Source organism: Pyxicephalus adspersus, chromosome 3, assembly GCF_032062135.1.
Source record: "Pyxicephalus adspersus chromosome 3, UCB_Pads_2.0, whole genome shotgun sequence".
NCBI lineage: Eukaryota > Metazoa > Chordata > Amphibia > Anura > Pyxicephalidae > Pyxicephalus > Pyxicephalus adspersus.
In genome coordinates, this window is record NC_092860.1 from 110,733,851 (window position 1) to 110,748,160 (window position 14,310).

General features: G+C 35.1%; 1 protein-coding gene across 2 annotated transcripts in view; it reads right to left on the reverse strand.

Annotated features, from left to right (window-relative positions):
- The window catches only part of NPY1R (neuropeptide Y receptor Y1), a 43,060-nt gene extending 29,699 nt beyond the window's left edge, over positions 1-13,361 (reverse strand). The window contains exons 1-2 of one of the 2 annotated variants that reach the window (XM_072405998.1): positions 13,033-13,361; positions 10,877-10,946 (exon numbers count right to left, since the gene is read on the reverse strand). The gene's annotated coding sequence lies outside the window, so the exon portion shown is untranslated. The remainder of the gene's footprint in view (positions 1-10,876; positions 10,947-13,032) is intronic. The other variant, XM_072405999.1, reaches the window with a different exon arrangement.
- Positions 13,362-14,310: the final 949 nt, after the last annotated feature.

The following is a 14,310-nucleotide window of genomic DNA, read 5'->3' on the forward strand; positions in this document are numbered from 1 at the left end:
AAGTACCCTATAATAGCTAATATAGTTTAAGTTAGGCAATATCTTATCAGCAGGGGTGGAAATACCACCATTGAGGCACAAGTGCTGTGGTTTGAGACATAAAAGACCTAATCCCCCCCCCCCCCAAGTCAGTCAAGACTAGCAACAGCTACAGTATTACATACTTCTGTATCTACCTGCATTCATTGGGGTTAATTTGCTAAATGAATACAGGCTGTTCACATAGCAAAGTGAATTATCTCCTTGCAAGCGATATTTAGCTTAGTAAATGAGATGAAGCTCTGCTGATTTCAACTATCCAATCAAGTGCAAGAAAAAAACTTTTTTGGATTTCCTTGCACATAATTGTGTATCCTTTAGTGAACTACACTATAACATTCATTCAACTAAGTAAATCATTCCTTGAAAGGTAATGATTCAACCTGGTAAGTGAACAACCTAAATTACTTTAGTAAATCACCCCACTGTGGTATTAACAATTGCAGTGTGTTTTAATCCAATAAAGAAATCCAGGCTGTTCACTTAGCAATGTAAATTATTTTCTTGTAAAGGATATCCTATCACAAGCTAACAAATAAAAAAAAACAGAATTTTGCTTGCACACAATTGGATGGTTGAAGCCAGCAGAACTTTTCCCCATCCGTTAAGCTAAATTAAATATCCATTGCCAGGGGATATTTCCATTATGTGATGTGTGAACTTTCTATATATTCCATTAGTAAATCAACCCTAATGCCACTAAATCCAAGGAAGACATCTCTAAGAGCACAGCTAGCAACTGTTCCTCATTTGGGGTGATTGTCTTTTCTTCCTCAGCAGTCTTTCTTTCTGGTCTACAAGGGTATACACATCGATAAAATGGTATAATATTACTATGAAAAGTGTTTTCTGTGCCTTGAACTTATGAGCCAACCTCTATTGATTATTTTTTTTGACAAGAAACTGTTTTTTAGAGTTTTTTTAATAGGGACAATATAATAAAAAAGTAGTTGGGTTCCATCACCATTTTTGTGTATTGACTGTCAAGGGAAAGGGGCATGGTGGGATTGTGCCCTTTGCCTACAAACAGTATAAAGTATGATAACGTGTCTCTTTCTCCTATCTCACAATGATGGGAAGTGAACAGTGCTAATAGAGTTGCTTGTCATAGCGGTTCTGGCTGTACTACTAAGGAAAGGCTGTGAAGTGTTGCCCCTGTTTATAGACCAGTCAACAGCTATTGCAGGTTGCAATTTTCCTCTCATATGAGTATTACTAATACCTTTGATATATGTTTTGATCTTAAATTATTCAAATGCCTTCCAGAAATTAGGGAAATTTCGGTATAGAGGTTAATGACAATTTGATTAAGATGTGATGCTAAAAAGTTTTTTTAAAAACAATCTGATTTCCACCACAAAATGTAATGGTCTTTTCACATCTATCAAAGTTTTTAATGTGTGTCACACAGATTAACACTTCAGTAATACTTTCTGCTAATGAAATGCACTTAGCAGGCTGCAAAAAAGCACTTTCTCTTCTGCAGATTTTGGACATAGTAGGGCAAATTCATTTTTGCTGTGGTACAATAAAATCAGAAAAGAGACGGTTAAAGGATTGGGGCAGAGATTTATTTTAATTTTGCATTTGAAGGCAATAACACAATAGTTTGATCACTGGAGACAATCATGGCACTAGTCGTTATTTGCCAAATGCTGTAAACCAAAAGATTAAAAAAAGCATTTCAATCTGAAAAGCGACTCCTAAAAAGGCAGAAATGCTAGATTTCAATTATCTGCTCTATATTCCTCTTCCAAAAAGCCCCAGTGAATGTCTTTGTGAATGCACAGTTCCTTATACCATGCATGAATGCCAAATAATCTGTATATAATAGGTGTAGAAATCATGGGTACAGTGCTGTGTAATATGTTGACGCTATATAAATCATGTTTATTATTATTATTATTATTATTATTATCATTATTATTATTATTATTATTAATAATAATAATAATAATAATAATAATAATAATAATGTTTTTATGGTACTGTTTTTTATATATAAAGATCATAAGGGGAAAAGCTTTTCAAAATGAGGAATAGCTTACCAGAATTTGATCATGGAGATGGATTATGGAAAGATCTGGTGGCAAAAAAACAAACCTGTATCTAGCACACCACAGATTATAAACAAAATAACAGCATTAAAATAAATGTAAGCCCTGTTAGTTTATTCGCGAAAACATGCAGTAAGAAAAGTAGATGCTTTTTTAAAAAAATATAATGCAGGTATTTCTTTTTATTTCCTGGCAACATAAATTCCTTCCAGAATCATCAGCAACTCATTGCTGTGGACCAGCTTCTATAGTGACAATATTGGACCATGTCTGATCAATATGTGTTGGTACAGTTGCTTATTGTTAGTACTCAGCCTTGCTCTTACTTGCCTTGGACCCCTTGATTACCGCTGGTTGTGTATGCCCCCAACTTTGTCTCCTGGCCATTCCCTATCCTCTGACCCTCCCCATGGCTCCGCGGAACCTGTGTTTGGCTGACCACCTCCTGCGTATGTCCATCACTTTGTCTCCTGACCACTCTTCTGCCTCTGACCCCTTGGATATCACATCTGGATGACCGTCCCCTGTTTATGCACAAGCTCCATCCGCTGACCACTCTCTTATTCTGACCTTTTGGGTACCATATAATATATATATAGAGCTGCAATATTTCTTTATCTTTGATATCTGTGCAGAGTTCAGCTTTAATGACAATTACTGTTTGCAGAGTTTATTGATGCTTCCCCAAACACAGAAAAATAGTTAAAACATACATTTTTTTCTGCTGGGTGCATAGGCGACATACTAGTTTTTTGGATGGACTCCTGCAGTATATATATCTATTGCATAAGTAAAAGTAGAAAATATTTCATCTGAAAAAAAGGAATTTTACATGTTCAGCTTTAAGAGCAGCCTGGAACTGATTTTGTTATTTACCACTTTGCAATCACCAGTAATGAATTTTAAATGTTAAATTTGCCTGTTCAACAATTTACTGAATTATGCAACACTCAGAACAGTACATTGAGCTATTTGGATGTTCCAGCAACGCAAGAATTTTTTATTATGTTACTTCCAGAATAATGCATAAAGTGCTTGCCTATCCTAACGCCCTACATTACAATTATTGATGGCCTAGCCTTGCTTGACATGCTTAGTTGTAAAACATTTCTCCTCACTTTACCCCATACACGTGTGCACATGAACATGAATGGAGCAGATGTAATAGTTCACAAGCACACACACAGAAAATATTTTCAATAGAGATTTAACCAAAATATTGTAAATTAATAGTGTAGATTACATAAATTATTTATGGACCCAAATAATAGCTGAATTCCATTAAGGTTATAATATTAGATTTGATGGACTACACAGACAACTAGAATTTAATTTATATCCCTAATTTGTCAAGATACCCAGCAAACTTACCAAAATTACCTAAAAAGAAGTACAATATATTTTTTTATTATTATTAGCCTAGTACACGCAAAGCGACATTATGCCCTCCTTTGGACCCCTCTAGACCCAAATACATATGCAACTGAACTGTGAACATTTGCAATGTTCTTAGAGCTGACAGTTTAGATTGTAATGAGTTATTTTGTTCAGCACTTTGAGATGAAGGTTGAGAATTAAATTAAAGTAAAAAAATTGAGAAGAAACCACAAGAACAAAAAAAAAAAAAAAGAATGGCAGTTCACAAACATCTAATTTGAACAATAAATGTAACATTATGTGCTCATGTTCTAACACTGTCCAAAAAAAAGCTTGTTAAGCTGTGTACATATTGCAAAAACAAAAGCTATTTTATTGGTAACTATCAATATTCTATTTTTTTCTGTTATGCAAGGCTTTTGAACTTCCACAATATAACCTGTCTTTCTCTGGTCAAGCACTGTTCTAGAAACATTTCCTCCAGAATAGAAAACCATTTGAAAAAAAAAGGAATTGATTTTTTTTTTTTCATTGGAGCCAACATTTTTTTGCTACAGCTCAATACATTTAAAATAATAATGCTGTGGCATTAGATCCTTGGAATTTCATTAGGAGTTCTATCAAAGAAAGCATCAAGTGGAACAGTTATCCATCTGCAGCTGGCTCTTCAGAATGTGTCTGTGCACTCTGTGTAACAAACAAGCTCACACATGCACACTTCATCACCAACACACCACAAAGCCTGACCGAGAAAAATTCCACAGGAGGAAGCCCGTCTGTTACTCCTCAGGGATGAATGATGCCTGTCCTTGCCTGCTGCTAGCCTACCACACTGACAGAGAGCATATCAAGCATAAAACTAAACTTGCGTGAATATATCTATCAAAAAAGAAGAAAAGAAGAAAAAAAAACTCAATTTTGAAATTTAAAGAAAACTTGAAGGCTGCGGTTCCTTAGATGTTTCTAGAAATGCAAGCAAGCTGCTGGCTGTCATGTTGATTCATGTGTCAATGGTTTGAGTTATTGAACCAAAATAAAAAAAAGTTAGCTTGGGGCCATGTTTGAGAAAGAAGCGTATACCAATATCTACTCTCCACAGGACACTACAATGTGCTCACTGAAACTGAGTTTGTAGTCTAGGTGTGCAAAGTCTAGGGCTGCAAACTAATACAAGACAATAGGACTATGACAGGTCATTTGACCAGGTTTTTTTCCTCCTCCTGGAACATTTCCTCATTTCATATCATGAATGTGGCTTTTACATTTGTAAAGTACATTGCTGTGCTTTAAAAATGTGCCAATGCTTATTTTTCTTTTTTTATTTAATTTTCATTTGCATCCAAGAAAAGCCAGTAGGTAACCAACCTCTTAACAAAAATTGTAAATATTTAAAAATCTATAGGAGACAACTACAATAATATATTTCAGACAAAATCGCAATAATAACTACATGCATTACAGGAAAAGAATGCACTAAATGGACATGGACAATGTCAAGTTGGGTACAAATTTTAATGTAATAGATAATGGGCAACGGAAAAGGGCAATCCTCTCTGGAGTGTTTTATTTTTAGGGAGTGGTGCTATTGTAAGACAATATATAAAAGTGCACATAAGATTTTTCTGACCTGCATGCTTGGTCAAGCTTGTTAATGGTAATAGATAGGACAGCCAAGAGCAAGTAACAATAACCCACAATTGATCTAAAGACAGGTTTATACTAATCACAATGTGCAAAAATGTTTTTTTTTTAAATCAACTGCAACTAATGTATTTCAGAATACAAATTAATTTATAGAAAGGAGTTGGATTTATTGTATTTGAGAAAAAAATGAATTTACATAAAATAATAATTAAAAAAATAAAAAAATAAAATAAATGAATAAATTAGATAAATGAATGATTAATTGTCAAATTATCACTAATAACATGTGGAAAAAATAGGGAGGGGCGAGAGAGGACGATTTTTAAAAATTAAATCTTTAAAGATCAGCTTTAGGGAAAATCAAATTATGAGTTCTGAAAGCTATTCAAGAAACATTGCAGCTGTGCTTGTCTTACTGTCCACACAAGTTGCCTAAAGACAACTAGATTATATGTTAAATCCACAGATGTCTTGAGTTACTATTGCAGTTTTTATTTAGAAGCTAAACCTTTAATTTAAGATTTTGTTCTTTTGCTGTTTTTTTCAATTTTAATTGAAGATAGTAAAAGTTATTTTCAACACAAATCAACACAATTAAAACTACAACAGATCATTGGAGTATTTATCACTTCCATCCTATGGCTTGATAAACAGCACTAATGAATTATGACACTTTATAATTGGGGTTTCTGTCTCTTTTTCCCATCCTGATGTTCCATCAACACAAATGAAGTGGTTATAAAGCATATTTAGCAGTGTGGTGTCCTAAAGTGCCTAACCTGAATAAAAGAAATGAAGTTCTTGGCAGGCTGGCTACAGCCTTTGTATGGACTACTAGGCTTTAATACTTTTTGCTTTTACAAAAAAAGCAGAACATCTCAGGATTTGCTGCACTACTTCTGATAAGCAATGGCGTGCTGTCATGAAACCTCCTCTGGTCAGTTAGTTGCTGTAGCTGAGATTCCATGGAGTTCTATGTCTACTGCTTCTTATCCAGCACTGTTCCATTAAAGTGATGGCAATTCCAAACGTGCCAATCAAATGTAGATGTTTTACACTTTATTTCTAAAAGTCCTTTGTATGTTTAAAGCAGTGTTTCTCAAATTTTTTAACATGGAGAAACCCTTGAAATAACTGTCAGGTCTTAAGGGAACCCATGCTAAAATTACAATATCCACAGCTCATAGTCCATTAGTGTGATAATCAGTGGGAAGAATGTCTCTTACATTGCTAGCCAGGGTGAAGAATGTCACCCTTAAAAACAGATCATTGGTGTCAGTTAAACCAACCTGAGAGGGAAAAATTGCTAACTGTTCAAGTAACCCCTATCAATCAATAGAGGAACCATGGGGTTCCACAGGACCCTATCTGAGAACCACTAGTTTATAGCAACATAATATAGCACAGGTTTAAAAGTGTCTTTGGGTAGCATGGTGGCTCAGGGGTTAGCACTTTTGCCTTTGCAGTGCTAGGTCCCTGGTTTGAATCTCAGCCAGGACACTATCTGCATGGAGTTTGCATGTTCTCCCCGTGTCTGCGTGGGTTTCCTCCCACATCCCAAAAACATGTAGTTAGGTTAATTGGCTTCCCCGTCAAAATGTATCTTAGACTACAATAATGACATATGACTATGATAGGGACATTAGACTCTGAGCTCTTTTGAGGGACAGTTAGTGACACGACTATTGACTTAATAATAATTTGATGGAGCTATATAAATACTGTATAATAATAATAATATTTGTCCAACATGGAAACTTTATATTAAACCAACAGATCACCACCAAGATTATGAATCAGTCTTTGTCATGACTAACAAGCGGATCCAAAGTGTTTCTAGCAAATATTTTTTCCTTTTATGAAAATAATATAGAAGATGAAAGCAGTTTCTTATGCTAGTCCTCAGTCTAACTACATGTAAGAAGCCTCTGGAAATTTAATTTCCTTCATATAGTAGACATTTCTTCACTTCTTAAGTGTCCCTTAAAATCTCCATGGAAAAGTAAATGTAGACACTGGCATGAATATACACACCTGAACTACAGTTACTACAGATACGGCATTATTTTGTATAAATCTCAGCAAGCTGCTTTAGGAACATCAGCAATCTGTAATGACCGTCTTTTGAGAAATAGCAAGTACTTTAGGATAATATCCAGACTCCAGGATGAACCGCTAAAATGTAGAATACAAATGATCCACTGCAGATGGTGGAGGAGGAAAAATGGCCCTGATAATAACCAGGAAAATGTTCCTAGTGAAAAATTTTCTTTGAGGAAGCATTATGTCTTAATCTGATACAAACACCAAAGTTAACCCTTTAGATTTCAAAACGTTGGTAAATTCTAGTGTTTAGTACAGTATTTAAACTGTTTATTTCTCAGCCTGTTCTGTATCCTTTTCTTTTTACATATTTTACACCTAAATGACCAACAGCGATGACAGAAGCATTACCTGTCATTACATGACAATTCATTGACATAAATCTGGCATGTGTTCAGTGGTCCCCTGACATCGTCCGTCAATCTGCCTTGGCAGACTGATGAACAACCACATGGAAACAACCAATGTGCTTTTCTATGCCACTGGGATGCTACTCGCTTGTACTCCCTCCTCCCCTCTCCATAGAACTGAATGACATTGTAGGCCTGATTTATTAAAGTTCCCCAAAACTGGAGAGGATACACTCTCATCAGTGAACCTGGGTGATCCAGAAAACCTGGAATAGATCTGGTCCAGGATAGAAAACATTTGCTAACAAATAGCCAATGACTTTGAAGAAATTCATTCCAGGTTTACCTGATCACTGGTTTACCAATGAAAGTGTATCTTCCCCAGTCTTGGTTAACTTCAGGTCCTGTGTGTATGGCACTAAATAATTCTCCTGTCATTGGAAATGATCATAAAAAATCTAGTGGCAGTGATATGATTGGCCTGATATACCAAAGCTTTCCAAGGCTGGTATCAAACTGTTCTATTGATAAATAGAAATTTAAAGAAGGCCACTCTGTCAAGACCAAAGTCAAACACATCTACTGGATAAGTTCATGTCATGTTACTAGCTGTCCCTCAAAGGGGCTCACAATCTAATGTTCCTACCATAGTCACATGTCTTTGATACAGTCTAAGGTCAATTTCAGGGGAAGCTAAATAGTCTAACTGCATGTTTTTGGAATATGGGGGGAAACCCACACAAACATGGGCAGAACATACAAACTCCATCCATAGTGCCCTGGTCAGGATTTGAACCTGGGATGTAATGCTGCAAAGTAGTGCTAACCTCTGTGTCACCATGCTATGCCTTCCCAGTTCTTTCACAGCAAGAACGTGCTGAATAACGTGGTCTTTTAGACAGTTAAGAAAAAATGTTGTAGGTATGATATTACCAACTAAGATGTTGTTTCTTTTGACATATAAACATTTTTGCTCCAGCATACAATTACTATTCCACTTCTTCACAAAACAATAAACCTCTGACATCTTACACTTTTTCATTGCTGAAGAGACACTTTGGGGTTCTTAGATGCATAAGATAGACCAGCTTTGTCAACCCTTACTTCATTATCTTCATCTTCACATGAAGTCAGATTTGCCTCATTACCCTTTTTGGGTCCTCCTCTTACTCCAAGCATGTGGCTATTTTAGTCAGGTATGTTTCTGAGTTATATACACATTTTTGCCCATTTCTCCTATGATTGGTTTGAGAGATTATCTTTGCATGTGCATTATGCATTACCCATTCAGTGCACATTGGGCAATCTATTACTTTAACAGAAGCAGCGGTAGACCTCTGGCTTGGTAAGCAGAAAAAAAACAGCTGCCAGATTTTTCAACACAACATCCCCCTTCCCTATACCTAATGACAGCCATGTCAATATCCATTCGTACTCTCTGAGACTGTCAAACCTTTAAAATCAATCATTTTATTTACTTATTTTTTATCATGTTTAGGAATTAATTTGATGTTTATGTTATTATATATATATTTGCTGGGCATCTGATTCACTCTACAATGCAAAGTTAGTGTGTGTAGCATTACAATGACAAATGATAACTTATATAACAAAGGAAATCATTTTCCTAGAGGACTGGAAGATTGGAAATTATCATACCAAGAAGGCCTTTGCAGAGTGATCAAAGCAAGAAAAATGTAATTGGACATTCTTTTCAAGTACAAATGCTTTTAGTTACTCACAGCAGGGAACAGATTTTACATGAACTCTCAGGGAAAAAAAAGCAAAATAACACTTGAGCTATCAGTCCTTTTTCCTGAAACTATATCCCAGTGTCATCTGAACAAATGTTATTAAACTACACTGGAAATTGTGTCTTCATGTGTGTGTGAAATACACCGAATGAGGTTAGTGCAAGGTGTACCTGCATTAGTATATGATAAATCACCAGATCCACAATATATTTACAGGTTAATATTCAATATATGTGTATGATATTAAACTTCTAGCAACAAGTACCACCAAACAAATCATGTTTCCATTGTGACCATCATTTCCAACTGAATCTTCTCTTGGAAGCTTTTATATTCTCTGCAGTTTAATATAAACCATCTACACCAGTGTTTCCCAACCAGGGTTCTACCAGAGGTTGCTCGGGGTTCCGTCAGCAACAAATAATTTGTGCCTCTAGGATCAGTTGGAGGAAATTATGATCTTTTTGGCTATCTGTAAGGGTGACATTCTTTCCACTGGCAAGCAATGTAAAACAAATTTCCCTAATAACAACCTAATAACAACTAATATACTGTGCGTTGTGGATATAGAAATTATGGCAGGGTTCCCTGAAGACCTGAAAGTTATTTCAAGGGTTCCCCAATGGTAAAAGTTTGAGCAAGACTGATCTATTCTAACCAGCTTTCTGCTGCTTTGGAATAATTTCTGTCCATTACAAGACACAGGAATGTGAAAACCCTGGCTGGTTAGTGAATGATGTATTTTATTATTTGGTGGGGGACAAGTAGTGTAAAAAGTACCCATATTTTTTTTATTGCTTCATTTAGTGAATTATGTTTTTTATTAATTTGGGGAGAGAAGTGGAGTAAAGAGAACCCATATTTTTCTTTGTTGGCCAACAATGTGTTGAGAATGTTGATATATTAAGGTTTGAGATACAAATTACAGCAATTTTATTCAGCTATATGAAGACGTTCCATGCTGAATATCAGGGGGTTTCTATAAAAGGTTTCTTCTCTTTCCTAAATTGACTTCCAATAGTACACCTTTTAGTATTGAGCTGGTATTGATACTCTCCTTTTATCATCATCATCATATTATCCTTCAGATAGCTCCAGGTTTAAACTTACATGTATAATTATAGAATATCCATTTTATGTTCTGTTTTTTTTGGTTGTATATTGTCATGTTTGATGTGTGATAGGCAGATAATACCATTAGCTGGAAATGTTATGATGGATATATGACAGGCACATAATGTCACAGATAAGGTAGGTAATACCATAGTTGTTGTATACTAAATGGATTCTTGTGTGAGGTATGGTGGGTATATAATGCTATAGCAAATCATACAAAACATCTAGGATGTATCAATATGTTTTTATTAAGTATAGTGGGAGGCTCTTCCCTGTCCACCCCTCCAAGCCCCTGGTGGCTGAAAGGGAATCTCCAAAAAAAGTTCAAATTCTATTAGTAAAACGGCTCTACTTTCTATAAGTTAGTAAGTCCATGAGTATTCACAACATTGTTACCACAACAAAACTAAAACAATCTGGGTTTTAAATTCCTTACCTTAGGTGTGTCATGAGAACTAACAGGCTACCTTTTACAACAAGTTGGGGTTGCTAAATCCATCCTTACACTGAAATAGGTTAAAAATAAATATAAAGTTTATGAATGAGAAGATAAAAATACATAAAATATAATACTAAATAATTGTTTGATTTTATCATAGTTTGTAGGAAAATTATTTTACTATTTAAAACCAACTACACAACATGTAGGGCTCTATTTATAAAACAAGGAATCTGACATTCCCTCAAATATTCACTGGTGGGAATCAACTATTGAAGCATACGGAAGTGGAATTATGGAATTCTCTGTTTTTATAAATAGAGCATGTAGTAGGAAGAAAGTGATAATATTAGGTTCTACTGCTACTGTTCTACTACTAATTTTACTACTTATTTAATTAGACATATATATTTTATATACACATTTACCTAGCAAGATTAAATAAATGTATAAAAGTTTGTTTCACACATTTTAGCAGTAAATTCTCCACTAGAGACACTGTTTCACTGGTGTTTATTTCATTGCTGCTTCCCTTAGCAATACAGACAGACAAGATTAGAAACTGCATAATCTACTGTAAGGAAAGCTATAAGGAATTTAAACATAAAAGGTAAATTATAGCCTATCTGTAATGGACTCTAAGTACATTTCTCTTTAACCTGAAAGATAGAAAAGACAAAACTGTATTCAAATTTCATTTATACAAAGTTTTTATTTTATGGAACAGGAGATAGGTAGTCTGCCTAAATATTTAGGTGATAATATACAACATTTCACTCAACATTCCAAGATTTTATCTAGGTTCCCTCTTTCTAACAAAACCTAATAAAACCTTTTTACATGTTTCCATTACCACATGTTAGAACAGTATTTGGTGACTGCAATTAACTGTAAGCTCTATGTAAACTTCTTAAATAAAACAGGCACAGAGAGAATTAAAAGCATACTATGTAATGCAATCATGTACTGAGCAGAAAATATTTAATTTAGTTAGGACCAATTTCATCCACTGCTAGCTTCCTCATATCAGTTATTCATAATGAACTAATAAACAAAGGATGGAATAATAAAGCCTTGTCATCAATGACAACATTCAAGGTAAGAGCTACAGAACAAATGCTTTAAGTGGGTAGGTAAGTGGGGAGCTTGTACATTGAGAAGTTTGAACTGAATAAAATGTTCATGTTGAAAGTACGTAAAAAAAACTATTGTAAATTAACATTGCATTGGTAAAGGATTGCATGCTATCCAATCTAAATATTTATTAAATGACTGAGCTACTTAACGATCTATAGCTAATAAAAAGGATACCTGGGAATTGTCAGCATAACCACATCTCTCTCCCTCTCTCTCTATATATACTGTATCTCCAATATCACCAACATGAACCTTTTGCATTTACATCTACACAGACACCTGCCAATGCTGCTCAATGCAATGTGACATTATTGAATAGTATGTTAATACATAATAAACAATACCCCATGTTATAATAACCCATTCTGTATAATATATAATATTATTAATATAATATTATATATATATATATTTATATAGTATTATATATTATAAACATTTTGTATAATAAACAATAACACCATTTGTTTGTCAACATACTGATCTGTTACACAATGAACTGGTTAGGAAATTCTAATGGAGCCAGTGCTAAGCAGATGGCACAGAGTAAAGGGTCACTATTGCAATTGAACTTAGGTCAGCAATCAAAACTATTAAAGATCTGTGATGTATTAGACAACCCCAGTTAGGAGCATTCTTGTCAATGCATGGTGTAGAAGAATGTTAACTAGTAACCAGTCCCCAGAAGTGAACAGGTGAGAAGCAGGTAAGCCATTATAGCAGATTGTATGTGCAGATTGCACAGCTTGTACATGCTCATTTAGAAACAGGTAGTAACATTTATGCAGCTATAATAACAATTACTAGACTATCTCTGCACTAATACATAATCCGCTTGTCATATGAGAGCTAGCACAAATCTCCAGGAAATATGCTTACATCTGCAAATGTTAAAATATTACAGAATATATGTCTTTGGCTGCTGCATGCATGTCTTACTGAGGATTTTACATACTACATGTCAGAGTTGCAAATCCACAAATACTAAGCAGAAATAATAAAAAAATGTACTGTACCTTTGTAGGGGATGTGTCTCTTCTTCCTGCACATGGGAATGGTACATGTAATAAGGTGTGAGAGATGGATAAAGAATGGAGAGAAAGAAAAGGGGAATGGGGCATAGCTTGAGCTTTTCTTTGCTTGACACTGTAAAGATTGTAGAAGGGTTTAGTGACGCCCCCTGGCTCTCAGCTCCACCTTATACTCTCACATCACATGCTAATGTGCAAAGCTTCAACATCTTACAATGCTGGCTACAAAGCCATCACCTTCACATTACCCATCTGGGGGTGTGTTGCTTAGTAATCCTGAGAGAAATGCAATTAGATAGAAAACCACAGGAAAAAATACATCCTGAGCTGACAGCAGCTTTTAAGTGTCTGGAAGTTTGGATTGCTATGCTGGATAAAGGTCCCTGTAGTATGTTTGCCGCTCACTGCCACCTAGTGGTTAGATTCGTTCACTGCGGATACTAGATTACACAGCAGCACTTTGGGAGTCATAGGCTGGCAAGTGAGCTGCTCTGATCACTGATGATGGAACAAGTGATTGTGATGAAAAATATTTTTATTTATTCCACAGCTTTATTCTGTAATGATGGCTGTATGTATTCATTTAACTTACAGTGCTTACAGTTACAGGATGTGCTATAAAATGACCACCAGTCTATAGTGATCTAGGTTTAGACTGGTTATAAAAAGCCAAATGCCATATACATTGCTATTTTCTAGCCCTGACAACACATTGTGAAGTCTAGAATAGGTGAGGTGCAGACTAATGATAAGATCACAGCTGGGTTATCTACCTTCAGCACCTTGGACAGCACTTTCAATACAGTGTATGATGAGCCAGTGATAACTTGTCTCACCTATCATTGCTGGACAGTCATCATCTGTCACATTTTATTTCTATTTCTGCCAGCAAAAAAAGAACATTCCCTCCTTCTAAATTCCAGTACCTAGTCTTTTAGGTAATTACTGTTCAATCATCCTTGTGAGTATGAAAACAACTATTGAAGCACATATACCTCTACCTATAAAGGGCAGTAAAAATAGGAAAGAACAATCTTATTTTAAAATCTCTGCAAACGATGTGCTATATGTAATAAAAGTAATGATCTGCATGATATGTTTCCTTGCTAACCTTCTATGCTCTCATTCTCTTTATACTTACCCTAATGCAGCATGTTCTTGCCATTGCCTTTCCCATTTTAATGTTCTATTGAAGATTCCTCCTATCCTTTAATATACATACATCCCCTACTATTTTTTTTTTACAACAGATACAATTTGGAT